This window comes from Linepithema humile, chromosome 3, assembly GCF_040581485.1.
Source record: "Linepithema humile isolate Giens D197 chromosome 3, Lhum_UNIL_v1.0, whole genome shotgun sequence".
NCBI classification, from domain to species: Eukaryota; Metazoa; Arthropoda; class Insecta; order Hymenoptera; family Formicidae; genus Linepithema; species Linepithema humile.
In genome coordinates this window covers 2,654,656-2,674,736 of record NC_090130.1, presented here as the reverse complement: position 1 = coordinate 2,674,736, position 20,081 = coordinate 2,654,656, and the positions used below count along the sequence as shown (strand labels likewise).

The 20,081-nt window shown below is 43.8% G+C and overlaps 1 long non-coding RNA gene across 2 annotated transcripts in view; it reads right to left on the bottom strand.

Moving 5' to 3' along the window:
- Positions 1 to 20,081, bottom strand: part of LOC105676360 (uncharacterized) — a 205,804-nt gene that overhangs the window by 109,755 nt on the left and 75,968 nt on the right. The window lies entirely within an intron of this gene.

The window sequence follows — 20,081 nt, the reverse complement described above, 5'->3', positions numbered from 1 at the left end:
GACTGTTACGTCTCGCGGGACGTGACTAGCCGCAAATCATAAGCTACTCGTTTAGTCCGGACGAGTAACAATTGCATCGTGTTGTGCCGACAGCGCGCACAATTGCCACGCCATACTTCTCTCTTTAGGATGTATAAGCCTTCACACCGCTAAACAAGGTTACGTGACGCTCATCGGCCGCTACACGCGCTTACACAAAGCGCTCCGTAATAGAATGTCTATAATTCCAGGCATTTCTCCACTTACCGTCATTCCCGTTTTACTTTGTGAAACAAATGAAGAATAAAATGAAATAAGTACAGAGCGAGAGCCGCGATGAGTCACGGAAATTGTACGGAAGCTAAAATGCAGTTCTCACACTGCTCGTGATTACGCTTGACGGAATAAGTATAAAAAATTACCGGCGGAGAAAATAAAATAAATTCTCACTGATTGATATTGACTAAATGTTTCCCTGCGCTATTGATACGCAGTTGTCGACGCGAGCGAGAGATCAACACATTCATGATTCGCATAATACGCTTTGTTGACGCAATTATCGTCGCCGCATGCGGCCGGCAAGCTTTGTAATGCCGCCATTTGCATTAAGTATTTATCTTGCAGTGTAAAGTGCATTCGTCGTTTGTCTATCGATTACGGATTTGTTTGTCACAGCGCGGCATATTTCATCACAAATATATGCCGCGCGTAGCGTTATTAGTTGGCGATATTTTCCATCCGACGTCATGCAATCAGATGAATGGAAATATCGCGGTCGTGATGCAATCTGCAGCAGCACGAGGGTGGTTGCCGTATGACGCATGACGTCGCTGGCCGAAATCATAAGCCGCCATGTCTAGTCGAGATATAACACGACTAGATGTTACCAGGCTCTCGTATCACACACCCTCTTTGCACGGAGTTTCGTAATTCCCACCCTACCCCCCGGTGACTTATGGTTTCATCGTTCACGCTCGAAGCCGCGCACCGCGAAGCCGCGTGTGAGTTGGGTGGGCGAGGTCGTTGAACATCGAGTATTATCAAACGGCTCGTATAGATAGACTCGTAGACAGAATGACAAAAGACTGTGATAAGAAAATGATTTTGTCAAATGATTATAGCGACACCGAAATAGAAATGATAAATTATTATCTCCGATCTCCAAATCAACTATCTTAACATTAAAATAGAGACGCTATTTCAATTCCATTTCAATAACAGCGCAGAATTGATTATTCCCGTCAATTGATTGTCTGAGCTAGCTAAATCTGTCAGTTAATTAATGTCAGAATATCAATGGAGTACGAAGTAATCAGATCACCACTAATGTCCGTAATAGACTTTGATTTAGCTTTAAGCGGCGAGAAGATGGCATCGTGATCTGCTATTTATGGCGCAAGACTGGCTGCTCGCGCGTAGCATCGTCCTCGCGCGACAGGGGCGGAGAGGAATCATAAGCGTAGCCGTCGTCTAGTCAAGACGCGTAGCGTCGCGCTCGGTGCCGCTCGCGATCTTCCGGGCTGCACCGACGGTGTTCCGCGACGGTGTTTCCGCAGATGGAAGCCGGCCAAGTCGTGTCGGGAGAGTTATGGGTCTGGTGCGCGATGGCTGGATCAGGGGATCACTTACGGCGCAATTTCGCAAGGACTCGGTCGAGGGGTTTGGTCCGCTAGTCGCGGACGATTGCAGTCGCGAGCTATATCCCGATACCGACGTAGTAGGAAACATCGCCGCGATCGTGACTATATGGACTGCGAGAGCGTAAACCTTCGGATGCTGCTTGATGAAAATTTTTATAAACGCAGAAGCATAAATCTGCATTCGATCGACAAATTCGGCGCTCGGCTAATGCGCCACAGGCGAATATTATTTCTTCGTGTTGCTGACATTAAATAACCGAAATTGTACACCGTGCTCGCGGACGAGAAAATAAATAAGTCGCGATCGTGCGTGCGGATCTAACGTGCATTACGTATGTGGGTGCCACCGGCGCGTCGCCATAAAGAGCATAAATTTATCGCTAATATCAATTCCGGCGATACGGATTTGCAATCGATGTTACATGTGCGCGCCGGCGGAACCGTCCGCGAAACGAATAGGATTTGTTCCGCCGTTGCGCTGCGGGCGAATACATACACCATCCATTATATCGGATGGGTATTTATCGCCGGGTCGTCCAGCGTCCTCTCGCCAAGATAAAACCCCCGAACGCGACGACACGAGCTGGATTGGCGCGGCGGTTCCGCCGCCCCCGTGCCGATATCGTATGTAACTTCCGTTCGCGCGCATCGGCAAACCCCCCCCCCCCGCCCGCTCATCACCACTTGAGATACCGCGATAAGGTTATCCGGTTTTACCGAAATCGCGCGACACTTCATCGACCGATAACAGCTTCGCCTGCTAATTGAACGCGAGTCGCGTCGAACATGAACGAGCGTCATTAACGGGAAAATATCCATTGCGTGATTTACCGATGTGTGATACCATGTATCGATAATACGTCAGTAAATTGTGGAATAAATATTTTAGCGTGCTTCGCGTCAACGAAAATTTTGAAGCGGCCGAGGTAGAAATGATACGATAAATATGCTATTGAAAATTAGAACGAATTTATGACGCTGTCTCTATGAATTATTATTCGCGCTGTCGCGTCGGCGAGAATGCATCATCTAATATGCGAGAGATTACTTTTTAATTCGATTACCGTAAAACAGAACTAATGGCTAATAGAAATAGCTTAACACTAGACGATGTAAAATTCGTCCAATATCGGAAAAATTAATTAAAGCCATTGAATTTAGAAGCGGGGAACTACTTTCTTGAATATTAAATAATACTGCGCTCTCTTTTTATCTGTTGCAGCGCGGAAATTACCAACACTCGTGCGATTCAACCCTATCTCACAATACGTTCCGTTTCACTTATTTACTCGCACAGGTATCCCAATATATCAGATACTTTCTTCGTACCGACACTTTGTTTATCGCTCACGAAGGAAAAGAACTCCGCTCCCTCGGCGCTAGGACGAACTATTTACGGAACTCTTGCAGTCTGCAGGAAATAAGTAAGTTTCGACCGCTGTTGCTTCGATCACCTCCGTGTTGCTCGCTCGAGAGAAAAAAAAAAGTTTCTATGACTTGGCTTGGGTGTCGGAGAGAGAGAGAGAGAGAGAGAGAGAGAGAGAGAGAGAGAAAAGAGAGAAAGAGAGAGAAAACGGCCGGCCGCCGCCGCGCCGGGATGCATTGTCGTTCGTCGTTTCTGCACTCCATCCACGTCTTCCGGTTGCTTTTTATTGTCGGCGCACGGAGGTACGCCGCAAAAAGACATACGACCACGGCCGCATACCCAATAATGTTACGGGCGGTACACACAGCCGCGGTACACCACCGATGCGCCGAAGAATCGAATTCCGCCGGCTCGATCCAGAAGAGTAATCGAGCCGGTATTGAAATAGCAATCCGTCGCAGCTACGGCGTGTAGTTACGCGGTTTACCATTTTCTCTCAAATTCATCCGCGCGCGATCATTTCCGGCGTGACCAACGAAGGTTCGATCGTCCCTCTCCCCCCCCCCCCCCCTCCCCCCCCCTCCACCGCCGTGTCAAAGAGCACGTTCGCTGCAAAATGGTCGCGGCAATCATATTAAGTCCCCTCGATGTGTGCGGACAAGTGTCGGGCAAATGTTATGCGAGCAAATTAATTTAGGAATTCACGTTGTGTATAAATTATCGCTAAGTCACTTTTGCATTATTATTTTGCTCAATCGTGAGCAAGTGTAAATCTCGGGATTGAGTGATTCTTAAATTCCCCTAATCGATACGATTAGTAATCTCTGTTTTCTTCCGTTATATACAAGCCAAGTGGGAAAGCCATTCGACGATTATATAAAGCATCTACGACGGCTCCTTTCGATTGCGTTTACGACACTTCGTTTACGACGTTTCTTTCGTGCTCCGGTGAAATATAAGAGACTTCTCGCCGAGGCTGCGTTAAGAAAAGAGCGGGACGGGTAAGAGTAGCGCCGATGATGGCCGGAAAACAGCAACCAACTGGTGATACCTAACGAGCTGCCAACGAAGAAACGCAGAAACGACGGGAGGATCGAAACAAGCGCGGAGAAACGACTGGAGGCGCTCGAGCAAAAAAGCGAGAGAACGGAGGATTCCCGACGCTGTTGGTTATAAGTCGAACCTCTCCTCTTCCCCATCCGCGCTGGAGTTTCTTGCTTATTGCTCCTAAGTGGGCAGCTTTACGCCTCAAAGAGAAATAATAAAGCAGCTACTTTATCCGCTTTTCTATAGCTGCTTGCTTATCCTTCGACCTATTATTGCCGTCACGCTTCTTTTATGCCTCGTATTATGATATAATGGCGAACAATCTGGCGCATGACTGCCGGCAAAGTTATGGCCTTCCAACTATTATATATCGCGCGGAATAATTGTCCGATATCTTCCACATCTCGATACATGATCCTGAATTTGGTAATATAAATAGAAATTTTGCAACATAAATTTTCCGGGTGAAGATACAGTAAAAGAGCAACGTGTTACATAGCCAGCAAAATTCGCGCGGAGGGTTCGGTGTTTGTTGCGCTCGCGTACATAACGATAGGCCGTAACAACGTATGGGGCACACAGTGACGATTTATTAGGCTCGCATTCCCGTAGCGCGAGCCGCGACGCGCAACGCCATCGTAACAAATGGCTGCTTGATCGTGACTGCTGCAAGACCGGCCGATCTAACCGCGTTTGACACGCTTCGCATCCGCTTTAAGCCGCGCGTGTCCCCTGCGAGCCGCGCTCGAAGGGAGAGAGCGGCGCATTTATCGTCCGCGGTCGCTGCTACTTTTTCACGAACAACGGCACCCAGTAAATCATACCCGGCCCGCCACACTTATCACGCGGGAGCACGTATCGCATAGAGGTCTTACTCTTCGGTGCAGCAGCGCTTTATGGGTCCCCATATTCCGCACGCGTGTCGCCCGCTATCGTCCTCGCAGCACGTGCGCGCGGAAACCCGGAGGTGATTTCTATTCATCGATCCGCGCCAGAAGCTTCGCCGTGCGCGCGGCTTATACGGAGGTAACGGTGGTTTTATGGGCGAGCGCCCTCACCCCCGCGCGAGTCGTCCCAGTTACGTCGCCCCGTTTTATTTCTCCTACGCGCCTTTCATCATGCCCAAAGACGGCGCTGCCGCTCAGGTGGACCGCTAGGTGTTAAACTGCGTGGGTGTGAGTAGCATTTGCCCGGCGTTCGACCGGCGACGGTACAATTTCGGTCAAGCTTCCCTCGCGCTCGACGCTGTTTTCGACCACGCAACAGTGCTTTATTGTCCCCGTATTCGAGTTGCGCGTAGTGCAAAGTTACAAGATAGCAAATGATGAAATTATGGGAGTAGTTAGTACGTAATGTACGACGAGTTATCCGAAATTTGCAACTAAAGTTGACTAAATTGGCGCGCGATACGTCAATTTCCCAGTTATCGGTTATTTAACGTATTAACAGTCCAAGTGACCTATTTGCTCTTCGCGGATCGTTAAATAACTGTTTGGAATTAAGACATTACGATGCCGCGGTTCCGCCCCAGTTTTCACGTTTTCCCGATTATCGATCGCGAGAGGAATCGCTGATGCAATAAGAAATGCATCAGCGCTCCGCTGCAATGAAAATATCCTCCTCACTGCGAGACACGATTTCCAACTTCGTCTTCCAACCGGCGCAAAATCATGTATTATTATATTTGCGATTCAGTCGCACTTCTCTAATTTTGCTCCACGGTTATTTCAACTCGATGCAAACGTCGTATTTTATTCAATCGAATCGTAATATAACGAATCAACTATTATTAGTCGATAAGTCTCTCGTGTGTGTATCGTCTGACATGTAATAGAGTTGTATCACTTGCTTCGTAGTTTGCATTCCATAAGCGTTTACTACCAGCACTCCCAAATCGCACTACTTTAAAATCTGAAGAGTTATAGTCAAGAGCTGTGAAACTTTATATTCACACCTGCTTTCATCCAAGATTTATCCTCGATGATTTGCCGCGAATAATTTCCATTGTTAAACTTTCTCATTTTTCCTCTTTTCTTATCTTAAGATTTTCCTACTCCCGCTCTCGCGTCGTTCTTTCATATTAATGACAAATTTGACATTTCAGCTATATCCTGAATTTTTCATACGAGAGAGCTGCATATTTCCGTTTCGCGAAATATTTTTGTCCTGTTGTTTGCGAGTTCGAAAGCATTGTAAATCATGTTAAAACGTCGAAATGACACCGATACAAACGGTTAAAAAGCGCTAAATTTTTTGACGAAATACACGGATAGCGCTTTCCGCCGTACTCGACCGTTTTGGCGTCGCGCTACCAAGCGTCGTTTCGGATGGAAGAGAAAGAGAGAGAAGGCGATGCGCGATAGCGCCTGTCGCGCATCGCGTTGAATATCCCGGCACAAAGAGCGGGCGGCTTCGGAGCGATGACGCTGGGGTGGAAATACGGGGGTTGGGAGACCGGCGAGAAGCGGGAGGAGAACGAGCGCGCACGTTCCCCGTTACATTGCGTTACAAAGAGAGCAACCCGTCCGGCGAAATCCCTGTCAACGTTAATGCGGGTTCCGCGGTGCGTTAAAATTCCTCGACGGCGAAACAATATTGGCCGCGCGCGCTGTTTCGCGATCCGCTTCCCTCCCCATCGCGGGCGAATTGTCGTCAACGCTTTTTTTTTTTTTTTTGTCTTTTTTATTTACCTCCGTTATTTTCCTTTATTTGCGACCAGCCATACATCGGCGCTGCCGTGAAGTGCTTTTTTGTGCGCGATGCGCGCGATCCGACGACGATCGGAATTGAAACGCGAATGCGATCGGGTCTGGAGAGGGCTTAGAGCGTGAAGTTTCACCACTTCGATAAACCACAGTCAGTCGATTCGTGGAAAATCGCTCTTACAGTGCAAACGACATTATCTCTCGCTAGGTGCACTTCCCGTTGCTGTTTGAATTTCACGAAACGGGATATCAATGACGTTCGGCGCTTGTTCAGTCGTCCTCGTCCACTCCGACGACAACGGCGGCGCTTTAAACTTCCTCGTTTACATCGAGCATGGCAGGAGATATTAGAAATAGTCGCTGCGAAATATCGGAATGCCGCGACTTCAAAAGGGCAGCAGTCGGGCGGCTGACAAACGCTGTCCGACTATTGGCGGCGTAGCGCGAGTTAATGATAGCGATACGCATTACTTAAGCGTAATACTCAATAACTCAACCGTAGTGACAATGCGCCCCGCGCTATGCAGTCTATCGGCCTGTAACAGAAAATTGATTCCACTGCCGCGTGCATTGGCGGACATATGCACAGCGATATCAAGTCAATACCTAACTCGGAAGCTAATACCTTGAGTATACGCAGCCGTTACTCTTGGACAAGGGTGCTTGAATTATACCTGCTTCGGGGATGATCCATTCGCAGCTGGGCCGTTAGCCTCCCCCCCCCCTCCAACCCCTCCCGCCGACCATATCGCCGAATTACCCGAATTCCCGTATGTGTGCCCTCTTAACAGCATCTGCAGGCACCGCGATATATTCGCAACGCTGATTGCTCGGTTATATCTTATATCTTGATATATCGTTAACAAAATTTAATGTACGATATAAATAACGATCGATTATACACAAAAACGAGTAGCTAAAGTTTTTTCTTTCATACGTTAAACATCCAAAAATCTCTTATTTCATGAGTGTAAAAAAATATTATAACAGTTGTTGAAAACAGAAATATGAGTAATAAAATAAAGTATTAAATTATTAATTTTATCCTCAACATGCCGGAAAAGAGGAAAAAGTACAAAAATATGTGATATTATTACTCCATAATTGTGCGCAATTATATTTGACACTTGAGATGCGCCCTAAACGAATTGCAGCAGTTTGAAGTTGAAATTTATTTCGACATCGGGATATCGCGGGAATACGCGATAACGTATTTCCGCGCGACATCACGGGGACATCGCATGAGCGTTTTCGGCAATTCTTCTTTGTCCTAGTTCCGTTATATGCATTGGGAAATATCAATCGACCAAACGTCTCCGGTAGCGAAATTCAGTTTGACGGTTACTATTTTCCGTCGTATCTTGTGCACGTTATACGCGAACGGATTATTCGCTTATCGCTCGACAGGCCTCGCAGAATCAAGAAGGGAAGGTAAACAGAATTGCAGAGGTGGGGGCGCAACGGTGACAGTTGAGCTTTTAGCCAACAAGTGCACGGTGAAACTTTTATTTAGCCAACATTGCGTGAATAGCGATCGATGCTAGTTACTGGCTTGGAGTAACTCCCGTTGTACGTTAAACCACACAGTTCACTGCCAGTCACGACGTCAAGCTCGTACAATGCTCGCCATTTTATCCGCAATTATGCTATATGCACGTGTTACTGTGTTCAATATCTTCTTTATCTGGCTCTCCCGCGCCACCTCTCCATGCGCATCGTCGAATATCTTCCGGTTCCCTCCCCCTCCCCCCCACCTCTCGTTCTGAACGATTGAATCTCCGCGAGCGAGCAAGCGTTCACAGTAATGAGCTGGAATCACATTTCAATTCGATCATCGATCGTTTCTGCTGTAACCCATAATCGTAATATCGCTGCGAAATGAAATCTCCCCGCTGATAAACGAAATTTTTCAGTAGAACAGGAATTATGCGCATAGTTGTGTAAGAACGCGCGCGTGAAAGCGCCAGTGCAATAAAGTTTCGCCGTAATGCAGATGACGTTAATAGCCGACGATGAAAATTAATCTTCTCGAAAGAGAGAGAAAAAAAAAAAGACAGTTAAATGTTAATTAATTTAATATTTCGAAGGATATGCACTCTCTTCTTGGGTGTTAGATTGAGAGAGCCGTCTGGATGATAAATTTCCCGGCGGAACGTAGGCGCGAAAGAACCGATAGCATCGAGCGCGAGAGTCCGCCTTCCCCCCCTCCCCCCCCCCCGTCCGCGTCTTATTAGTGAAACTTGAAAACTGCGAAGTCGGCTCGTAACATTCTAGTCTTCCGTGAGAGCCTGTGTACCCGACGAAAGCGACGATGTCGTCGGCTAAGGATGCTCTGTAAAGTTGCCTGATTTATGAGCACCCGACGAGTCGGCCGACGAGGTAACGCGAAGGATTCCGACGTAAGTTTAAACGCCTCTTCGAACCGCCCCCTCCACCCCTTCTCCCTCTCCTCGCGTTCCTATCACCTTCTCAAATCCTTAGTCGAATGAATAGTTGGCACCCAAGTTTCTAGTCGGCGTTATGCCTATGCGCCAAAGCGGCGTGCATCGCGCGAGACTGTGCGCTAAAACGGGCCTTCCGAATCTTGATTAATGTAATCAGGATAGTCGCGTCTCTCTCTCTCTCTCTCTCTTTCCTCGCGAGGAAGATTTGGGAAATGGAAATTGTATACATCTTTACCTCCCTCTTCTACGAACCTTCGATTAATGAAGCACTGCTTGCAACAACAACAAGCGCAACTTATAACAACCCATCCTGCACTAGCGAGAAACGCGTATCGCGCAAAAATTTCGAACAAACTGCACGTTCTCGTAAATGAAAGAGAGAATATAATTTCTGTGTCATGATTTTTTTCCGTTACTATCTCTATTTCCAGCTAGCTAAGTACATGTCTTTCGAATAATTTAATTAATTAATAATTAATTACTTTTTCTCTTTTCAAAAAGATTAATTTTAATCGTCGACTACTAACATTGCCCATATCATATGCAATCCTTTAAATCTGACTATTTTATTAGATGGGAATTATTCAGCTGACATGGAACGATCATCAGTGTTAAATGTGAAGTGAAAGAAACGTTGTGTGATTTTGAAAGAACATTACTGCAACATTACTGTGTAAGAAATGGAGATATTTTTTGTGACAACATAATTTGATTTATTGAAATCATTTTCCTAAAATGCTTATTCACACTCAAATTGCCGACGCGCTAATTTGCTAGACCTTTGTTTATTCTGATCCTATTACAAATGCAGAATACGTTGCGCACGAGCGTGCCTTTTCATTTCTATCGATAACATTGAAAGAGGCTCGTTTGCAAGATCGAAAATCAACAGTACGTGCGTATGTTACGGAAATACGTTGTTTCAGAGTGCTCGTTCCGTTTTCACAGCTGTCGCATGAAAATTGATCAGTGCATTAATCCTGGTATTAGCGCCAATTCGGCGTCCCTAATTGGTCGGCTCGAAATTCGAGCCCGGCTTAAATTTTAAACTAAATCCGCGTTTCGGTTTCGTCGCACGCGGGCGCTCGCGGCTTTAAAGTCGAGAGAACGGCGCGGAAAAAATATTTCGCTTCCGGCAATATTCACTCGGCCAAGCACGTCCTCTTTACTGTTTGTCCGTGCGGCGAATCCTCCGCGATTTATTACAACCAACCCTCCCCGATTTTCATTGCGGTATCTCGCGCGAGGTTTCGCCGGCGTTGATAACAAATCTGAAATTGTGTCAGCGCGCCGCATCGAACAGCCGTAAGCGAGTTGGAAAAGTTTCGACAGACTAAAAGTGACGAGTAATTAACAATTAAATTCGGGTTCGTTAAATACGTCCGGCGTGTGTTCCTTTTTTTTTATCTTAGAAAAGCAATTTTCAACCGTCACTCCTTAATGAATTATTTTCAAGAAATTAACTTAAAGTGTTGAGCGACACAAAAGTTTACGAAGCGGGCGGCGACTTACGCTCGAGAGAAATTAGAGAATCCCATTTCTCGCTGTCAGAAAAAGAGACGTCGCTCGCTAAAGAAAATCGTGTAAATGAAGCCAACTAAGATGAGATGAAACGCGCCAACTTTTTTTCGCGATGCGATAACATCTAATATACTTCCCGGTTAATCGTCGCAGAACACAAAGCCGATCTAAGTGCAGTATAAAATATTATACATGTGTATTATATATACAAATATTACACATATATACAAATATATACAAATATTACACTGTGTACGCGTGCATGAAAGATATAAAAATATCAACCTGTATTTACCAGAATTTACCTATGTAAATGCGTACGCAATATACGCGTAAATATATTTCAGTAGATAGAAACGTTTGCTATAAATTTATTTTCGCTGTACTAAAATCACAACGGGACAATTACCGCGCCGCAATTGAACGCGATCAAAATTCCGAATTGAAACGCGCGTGCGTCCACTTCCGGACAGATTTTTGAGATGGTTTCCGCCCGTGGAGACCCCGTCGAAAATGGATTCCCGCTGCGCGGCCGGCCGCGAATTACCATTCCGGAAATGAATATTTTGTCATTAACTTTCGCACGGTTCCATTGTAGTAATTGCGAACACTTCCGGCCAGCGGGTGCCAAACCGCATAGCGCTACAATCAATTACATCGGCGTCATGCCTCACTCCATATATTATGCAGCACATCGAATGTCCTGTCAAATAATACCTATACGTTTGCAATCAAGCTTCGTGCCATTCGCGCGCGAACCATTCGAATCGCTTACAGGTTCCTTCACATTAGTGAGCATTCTACAAAGAGATTCTACGAAGAACTTTCTTAAAAAAAAACCGTTTACATTTCGTTATCGTAATTACATGTTAATATATATGCGGTTAATATACACGCATTTATACTGCGTATGCGCGCGCGTATTTTAATATATAATAATAAAAAATAAAATGGTATATTATGTGCTATAAAAAGTAATAGCTGTATTCTCTGCGTTACGCTGTAACGCCGAACTTTCCTTTAATCAAAATTTCACTGTATCATGCCATGATATCACGGGCGGCCGTAAAACTTCGTCACCATACAAGCGCAAATGTGAATTAAGCTTGCGTATGCGCCCGCGCGCATATGCGACAAGGGCGAGAGTGTGCGACGTATGTCAACGCGCCGCGGCGTGCGCCTCGATAAATTGGCAGCGTTAAATTTAATGTCATTCATTCTAGCGGCGGTGATGTCGACGTCGGCGCAAGCACGCGCGCATTTTACGCGTGTGAAACACTCGCTCTGTGACGAAATCAGGGTTGATCCTGCACTTTCCGACATTCTATATGCGAATCGTATGTTTGACGCTTCCGCTGAGACGTAAAAATTTACATCGCGCCGGTGTAGAATAAACAATTAATATTAACAGAATTTTGCACGAACTTTTAGACATTTTATATAAATGTATGTAAATTTAAACAGCGAAACAAACCCAGAAAATGCGCAAATGTTTATTTATCGCAGCGTATCTGATAATTCCGGTACAAAAATAAGACATTGAAACTCCTAATTTCTTCATGTGTGCAATGAAACTTTCCCGTGTCAAATCTCCATCTGTATCCTGTATTTATAGTAATGCTTCGTCGTTTTTGAAGTCGATACTCTAACGAAAATAGCATGAAAGTGCTCATCGTAGAAACGTAAGTAGCCTATTTGATTGCATATCCACTTTGAATAGCACGATATGAATTAATTCGAATTAGTATTTCGTGTCGATCAATTTTAGACATTTGTGAACTGACATTTTGAAAATTAAATAACATGATATCTCAATCAAAATTGAACTATCAAGAGTATAGATATCTTGCAAATTTTTGCAAATGCATCAATAATTGTTTAAAACAAAACAAGAGAGGAGATTCTTGATGAAAATGTTCTACATATTTAACAGTATTCATCTGTAAGAATAATTTTTGTTCTAAATTATTTATTTAAAGGATTAAAGGGTTATCAATTAATTGAAATTACCAATAAATGCAAAGAGATATGCATGTTACATAAATAATCGCATTAAATTATTCCGTAATTTACGAATATCATTAATCCCTTACCGCGAAATGTTATATATGTATAAAACCGCATAATATATTCGTTGCAGCGCCGAAAAGTGTCAAATAAATGTCTAGAAATCATTTATATTAAATTATTCCAAGTTTATTAAAATCATGTATCTTCATAATAATGTTACCTGTATAACTATTCAACAGTAATCATTATAATTAAATGTTTATTATTAATATTGAAAAAACTTAACGCACGATATGTAAAGGTGATTTGTTAGTTTCAAACAATGTCATCCAATATAAAGTTATTTTCGTTTTATTATACGCATTTCACAAAAAGCTTCGCACAATAAATGTTTCTATAATACAAATAAAAGCCTTTTAGACAGTAATTTTTGCAATATTGCGAAGAAGCAGTATATTTATTTGATATCATTAATCATTTAACAAATGTCTGATGTAATGTTTTTCAAACGTGCCTATAAATTGCAGAGGATAACGATCCAAAATTAAATACCGTTATTCAAAATTTGGATGCCGGCTGTGTCACAACAGCAATGATAAACGACAGTGATATTTCGCGATTATATCATAACACGTAAAAAAAAGGAAAAGTTATCTTTCCTCGATGAATGACATTTAGGCCGAGAAATAAATCCAGGAAGGGACGATTAATCGCGTGCAAGGTGGGAGATAACATTTTAGGCTCGAGAATGTGAATCTTTCATCTTTAGGATTAAATAGATTCTTTGTCCCAATTTTCACGTTAAAACGTAGTCCTGGCACGTTTTTTAGGGAAGCGCATAAACCCGAGGTGCGAAACGACGCTGAGTAAGCGTCGACTTTGCCGACTTTTCCGGTCGGATACTCGGCTTCCGTTGGAAGGAAAAAAATCATATCTTTCTGATTTACTGTTCGGCCAAATTTCGTCTCGCGGCGTTCTCCAGGCGCGCGGGGTTTTCTGCCGACAAAAACACACGAGGCCGCGTCGCTCCTGGCAAGACTCGATATCTTTTTCACCCGCGAGCAATGCGGCAGAAATAGCGCGCATCTTTTCATTTGCTCAATTATACACGTATTAAATCGTCTCAACAACAATGCGCACTCAATTGTGGCGTCGTTATAGACAGCGAGCGGCTTAAAAATGCCAGATCGATTTGTCTGGTGGAAATTTGCACGCATATCCCGATAATAAATTCAAAGACGAGAAAATTATCCTCAATCAATAATATGGAACGTCAAGACTGTTAAAGTTAATTCAGAGAAATAGTCATACCTGTATATCTAGAGGTACTTCAAGATTTCATAACGCTCGGATAAGCTCGCGAAAAATAGAAAACTGAGTGCACTGCGTGGCTTACAACGCCATATGTATAATTTATTGCACCCCAGTTATATCAGCGGTTCTCAGTCCTCTTAACTAGCCCGGCGTTTTTAGAAGCAAAATTTTACGGAATCTCAGCCAAGAATAAGATTAACCGCGATGGGTTAATAAGCGCACAGGGGCGTCTGTACAGAGAAGTGACACGAAAATATACGGACCTAGACGCGGAATATAACTTGGCAACTATCACCTAGATCATTCCGCTTCGTCGGGCCCGACGTCCCTTAATTCCATTCTCCCCGATGGCGTCTTTTACGCCCGAGCGAGTAAACGTATCAGCCATATGCTCGAGCACTGAATGGAAAATATTGTTTCCCGCGACGTTACGAAGGGAATCTTTTCCCAGGAAGTTCATACCTCTGTGAAGTTGGCCCCCCATTTTTCAAAATAAAAAAAAATGATTAGAGTTCTGGATGCCCCCCGAGGAGTTCTAGAGTTCTCAGACCATTTTAGAAAGAGTTCTGCCATTTAAAGTAAAGAAAACACCATTTGAAAAATGGGGGGGCTAACTTCACGGCGCCCCCCATTATGTAAAAAATCCAAATTTTTTTATAGTTCTGAGTAGATTTCAAATAGTTCTATAGTTCTAGATAAGATTCAAAAATAGTTCTGCTCGAAATACTACGTAAATTAAATTTGAAATTCTCGACTTAGAAAACGAAAAATAGCGAGAACTCGTTCAATTTTGATTTTAGCGTTTCGAGCCTTAAGGATAATCGTTAGAACTCGTGAGGGGCTATACAGAACTCTCAACAGAACTGCCGGTTACCGAGAAAAAAATTTTTTTCCTGTAGGACTTAAAAATTTTTCGAATCCGAACCTTCAACCATCGAGAACTTTTTTATTTCGCCTCTGAGCGCTTCGAGTGTTAATAATTATCGTTAGAACTCTTCGGGGGGCGTCCAGAACTCTCATCAGAACTGCCGGTTACCAAGAAAAAATTTTTTTTCTGTAAGACAGAAATTTTTCGAATCCGAAACTTCAACCATTGAGAACTTTTTTATTTCACCTCTGAGCGTTACGAGTGTTCATAATTATCGTTAGAACTCTTTGGGGGGCGTCCAGAACTCTCATCAGAACTGCCGGTTACCAAGAAAAAATTTTTTTTCTGTAAGACAGAAATTTTTCGAATCCGAAACTTCAACCATTGAGAACTTTTTTATTTCACCTCTGAGCGTTACGAGTGTTCATAATTATCGTTAGAACTCTTTGGGGGGCGTCCAGAACTCTCATCAGAACTGCCGGTTACCAAGAAAAAATTTTTTTTCTGTAAGACAGAAATTTTTCGAATCCGAAACTTCAACCATTGAGAACTTTTTTATTTCACTTCAGCCCCTCACGAGTTCTAACGATTATCCTTAAGGCTCGAAACGCTAAAATCAAAATTGAACGAGTTCTCGCTATTTTTCGTTTTCTAAGTCGAGAATTTCAAATTTAATTTACGTAGTATTTCGAGCAGAACTATTTTTGAATCTTATCTAGAACTATAGAACTATTTGAAATCTACTCAGAACTATAAAAAAATTTGGATTTTTTACATAATGGGGGGCGCCGTGAAGTTAGCCCCCCCATTTTTCAAATGGTGTTTTCTTTACTTTAAATGGCAGAACTCTTTCTAAAATGGTCTGAGAACTCTAGAACTCCTCGGGGGGCATCCAGAACTCTAATCATTTTTTTTTATTTTGAAAAATGGGGGGCCAACTTCACAGAGGTGAAGTTCATAAAGAAGGCAAGTATCGCCCTCGAGATACAAAGTTCTCTACAGAAACGATAATTAAAACGTCCGAGGAAATCTGCGGTACACAACGTTCTCCCTCCGAAAAATCGAAAAAGATAATTATAATTTTTTTTAATAATTTTGCAGAACATACTTTATGCATATATGCACAATATGAACGCGTATTTCATGCGCAAAACAAAAAGAGATTAAACGTATTCGTAAAGAATAAATTATTGCAGTGCTCATTAATAGGCAACTACAAAGCTCCAGAACAAATCTAATTAGTATCCTTTATAATTATTGTTTATACATATTTTAGAACGTACATCAAGCTTATTAAATCGTGAATTGGAAAACAATTTTGAGTGTAAATCGGTTCATAAATTCCATGCATAGAGAAATTAACAATGATAATGTGACATTAATGATTTATGTCGCTTTAATGAAGCTACGTAACATATCGATTATCGCACATATTGGCGAGCATCGATCAAGTAGTAATTTATACCTCGCGCTCTCCTCGAGGCAAAGGAGCTAACGGCATTCGCATACGCGTGACGTATCTCGTGAGGATCGCTTCATCGCAGAGATCGGGATTCTGCGGCATATTTTCGCTGAGAAGAACGGCCCCATAAAAAGTTCATAAAAGCGCCACTGCGAGAATATGCGGGGGACTTGGAGCATGCAGGGACCTTAACGCTCTCTTCAGTTACCCGCCGCAGCAATAGCTCGTATCGCGCTTCCGCGTAGCCGCGACATAATGGACCGAGGCATCTGCTGGAATTTTCATTTTTCCGGTCGACCTCGCGGAAAATCATAACCCGATGCGCGCCCGACGCCACGGAAAACTATACGGCTGACCGACGTCGTCGCCGCCGCGCGACGACAACGGCGTCGTGAGCATCGCGCGAGTTGAAATGCATATGTCTCGCAATTCTTACGCTTTCCCACCGAGCTCGTAAACTTCCGGCGCATAATCGCCACCAAGACTTCGTGGTTTTTTATTTCTCCCGAGAAAAATCGCAGCCATCCGCGCGACGACGAGGTGAGCGACGAAATGGAGTTCGCGATTTTGCGGCAAGACTGACCATTTGTAATTCGTATGATAATTTTCTCTGATTCTCACGATGTACCTACTTTCTTTGGAACACGAGTTAAATTGTCTTCCGCGGCTTGAATTAAGTCGGAATTAAAGCGGATTTTGTGTAAGATGCGGAGAAACGAGGAGAGTAGTGAAGAATAAAAATTACGAATCGCGACCAGAAATTAGATTGAGAGATGCAAAAGCGTTTGAGGAGATTGTCTTCGACTTGGCATGGACTTAACTGCTTAAACGGCAACGCTCGTATTATAAGTATCTGTACGTAAATCTGCCGGCGCTATGACTGACTGCAGCAATAACCGATATTCAGCCGTAGATTGCGCGACATAATAGTGGATGAAATTTTCATGGCACAGCATATTCGGAGTGAATGTTTTATCGCAATTGTAGCCAGCAGTCAGCGCGCCGCTCCTCTCTTTGTATTTGCGTCCTTCCGCACAATGGTATCGATCGCGGCCGTAATAGGATATTTCTCAGTTACCGTGACATCTATCATCCGCAGATTCTTTGACAAATTTATAGTCAATTTGTTCCGGGTGAAAGTTTATCGCAACCTCATCTCGGCAATCAACTTTTCTATTAAACTCATGCTAAAGTGAGATACATTGGAAACTTGAAGAATAAATCTCGGTTTATTCTTGTTTCCGTTTGTTCTTCCCTTGAAATTAAAATAGCCAAAGCCCACTATAAATCTCGTTGATGAAATAAATATTAGAATATTTTCTCTCTCGCGCGATTTCTTATTTACGTCATGAGAAAAATATTATGATGCGAAATGCAAACAATGACCGTCGTTATGATTTCCACATTCTCGTCCCCGAGCATATTTTAAACATCGCAGAACTTTGCGGGATGTTTATCACATTTGCGGCGCGCCGGCAAACGTAATTTTCCCCTTACCCTTTCATTCTCATTTCCGCGTCAGATTGTGAAATTGATTCCCAATCTTCGAGCAATCTCTTCCCGTATTTCCCAGCGAAGATGTCACGTTTGCGTCTTACATCGCCCAAGCATAGCCGGAGGGGTGGAAACGCACTTTAAAGTTTAGATTTCTCCGCCGCGTTGTCCGCGCGACGCGTACCCGGCGCGTCATCGCTCGCGCAAATCGAAAGCTGAACTACAACGATGGAGTTGGAAGTTGTTCCTTCCTGGCTGTTTCTCCGAGTTGGCTGAAAAGCCGGAATCGCGGCTCACGACGACCGTTCAATTTCCGCGCGTCGTTAAATCGCGTGGAGAAAAGGACGGGTAGAAGTATCGATCCCTCAATCGTTCTTCCCGTACACGTCTCGGATTGAGGTGGGAAAAAGTGAATCCGGATCCACGAAGCTGTACGCATGCCAGCCATTGCAGGCGAATGCAAAAGAAAAGTACTACGTTGCACACTGGCGAGAAATATGATCGCGATTCGCACGGAGCGAAGAAATGTATTTTTATGACACGGCTATCTGATACGATCGTACTATAATATTAAAAAAGATATCGGATAACAGCGAATTCATTAATTTATGAAGAATATTAATAAATTGCTGGGATACATTTTTAGATTAAATTCAAATAAAAGAAAATTCAACTACAGATTTCATGCAAGAGAAGATGAATGAGATAACAAAATATCAAAAAAAAAAAAAAAAAAAAAAAAAGAGAAGCAAAAATACGCTCCGAACCCAAGAGAGGCCATTGAAACTGTGATATACGTACACGTGATATTGAAGACGGACGCGGGTAAAGCAAGAGCAACGAAAGGTGCGGTTGCTCTTAGATCGTTGAACATGAATGGAGTGAAAAACATCGTGTATGCGAGGTAGGTATGCAGATACGCGCGCATCTAAAAAGCGATACAGTTCAAAGTATTCAGAGGTGTAAGCCACATTATCAAAACGTACTGCGGTAGCGTGCCAAAAATTTAGCGGAAAAGGGAGCGAATGTGCAGCAACTGCGACCATTCAACGATTCAAATTATTCCGCGAGCATCCCCCAGAGCGCAGGAGTCGGGTCGCGATTTTCCGCGACTGTACGAGAGAAAGAGGGGCGAGAGGAGGTGGAAGGAGGAAAAATCCGGTCGGTATCAAGAGGATAGGAAAAAGGAGGAAGCAGAAGGAAAAATGCGATATTACGAGTTTATACCGGGGTTTCCGGGGCCGGTACAAGAGTTTGTTCAGGTTCGAGTATTCGATTTTAAAGCATCCCTCTTGGGCCAGCATAACCGTACCATCCGTACCTTTTCCCCGGCCGGTTCGGCGGTGGGCACTCATGAAAATATATTGCACTTTCCGCCGCGGTTTACACGTTGCATTCTCTGACGATTGGGTTGAAAATCGATCCCGCCCGATTGCGTTATTGGAGCCGACAGTCCGGGATCTCGCAGACAGACAGGACGATACTTCTTATCGTCTGCTTGTCCCGCCTCTTATCCCTCTCTGGAATGTGAAGCCCCCGCCGTAAGAGCAACAATTCATACCCTGAAGCCGTTATCGAATCCTCCCCGATTCTATTCCCAATTTCCTCCCGAACAATTTTTGTTAATTATATATTGTGCTTTTTCAATGGCATTAAACACATTTTTTTACTTCAATCGCGTAAAATTAATCAACAAAAAATTATAGATCGTACAGTGATTGCGGAGGGATTGCGGATCGAATGGGAAGAGTCAATATTACTCGTACATTTATTTTATATCATATTTCATTCATCGATGAACAAAAAAACACCGACCAAAAGATAAGTTTTTGCCGCTGTAACGGAGACATGAACGAAATTCGTTTTAATTAAAGCGAGCCTCGCAATCAATTACGCGGTCGCGCGAGATAAAAAGCAGGCACGTTCACGACGATGTCGTAAAACATTCACAAGCGTAAGAAGTGCGGTCCGGACATACCATATTGCGAGCACCATGTGCGCCAGACGCCCCTCCCCCCATGAATCCGTAGACCTACAAGAGCTCAAGCGACGCGGCAGTCGGATCTCGATGTCTAAGCGAATAGTACACCTGCATAATGCCGAGATTGCGGATATGCAGGCTATAAAATGCCGCCGGGGTTAGCAAGGTGAGGGAGGGTGGGAGGAGTAAACAAACGCTCCGCGAAACGTAAAATCCGTCGTATAAAAATTCACGTACAGTCTGCCGCGCG